Genomic DNA, 1,444 nt, shown 5'->3' with positions numbered 1-1,444 from the left:
AACATGCATCAATGTTATACTCGGAATCAAACACTCAATATAGCCTAAAAATAGGATTTTTTTTTACTTATAAATTGATCTAAACTGAGCACAAGGGGGTACGCGAAAGAAACACGATTACACGCACACAAAGCCACAAGAAAATCACACGAAACACTTAGAGAGATATACGAGCAATCAAGGCATTTGTAAAGTGTTTTTTCGAAAAGGAAATAAAAGAAAGGTACATTTTTTACCTTTTTGTTCGTTTTGTTGTCCTTGCATGTTGATTCTTGTTTGCGTTTTGGCTCGGAAACAATCAAAATCTGCTCGGTCGAGGATCGGGGAAGAGAAAAAATACAAGGGAGAAGAACAGGAGGATACGAGTAAAAAATATAAACGTGGTTTCAAGTTTCCTTACATTGTTCGACGGGATTCAGTGCCAAGGAGAGCCTTGGTGCTCCATTTCTTGTGCATTTGAGCCCCGATGATAAACCCAAGAGAATCCCAGGAAATGGGTTTTACCAGGGAGCATTTTCTCTGTTTCGTACATGCCGCGTTGAAGTCAAATATGGTACAAGAACCTATTTCAATTTTCAAATCCCAGTTTTATTTTTTAATGTAAAAGAATGCCAAAAGAAAAATCCAAACGAATCACGCGTGAAAATCAAGGGATTTTTGAGTTTTATATAATTTTTGGGTTAACTAGGGAAAGCGTCATTAGAGAGTTCCATATTTGTAGCTCTGGAGTTATGTTTTTATTTCTTTCAATTTGGTCACTAATTGCATTTGTTTTTACTTTGGACTCTCTATTTTACTTTTATTTAAATTTAGTCATTTTTGTTTTATTTTTATTTTTTCTTTCATGGTTTAAGTTTAAATATTTTATTTTATTTTATTTTTAGTTTATTCTTATTTTTATTTTATTTTTTAATTAACCCTTTTACTTTTTTATTTTATTCATTTTATTTTCTTTCTTTCTTTATTTATTATTTTTGTTTATTTTCTTTTTTAGTAACTTTTAATTATCTCTGCTACTTATTTTATCTTAGAATTTTTTCCTCGTATTTATTTTAATTTTATAATCCAACATTTTTGGCATTTTCAGTAATAATTTCAATCGATCAAAGGTAATAATTTGAATCGAATATTTCAAGTTTTAATTTAAATTTCTAATTTTCGCAATTAAGACAACCGACAAATTAATTGGTACCGAAAAGGCGGTTCAAGGGTGCTAATCCTTCCTTGACTGTAACCGACTCCCAAACCCGACACATTTATGATATAACGCAGATCAGGTAAGATGGTGTCTGACCCACCTAAATTTGTTTTAAAATGGTCGGTGGTGACTCTAACCCAATCAATTCAAGTTGAAGCCCAATTCCGGGCCCAACCGAAAGACGGTTCCGATAGCTTGTCGACTCTGTTGGGGACAGGTAAGTGAGTCAGTCCGAAATTAATTTTC

This window comes from Hibiscus syriacus, unplaced genomic scaffold (assembly GCF_006381635.1).
Source record: "Hibiscus syriacus cultivar Baekdansim isolate YM2019G1 unplaced genomic scaffold, ASM638163v2 tig00110387_pilon, whole genome shotgun sequence".
NCBI classification, from domain to species: domain Eukaryota; kingdom Viridiplantae; phylum Streptophyta; class Magnoliopsida; order Malvales; family Malvaceae; genus Hibiscus; species Hibiscus syriacus.
This window is presented reverse-complemented; position numbering follows the sequence as displayed.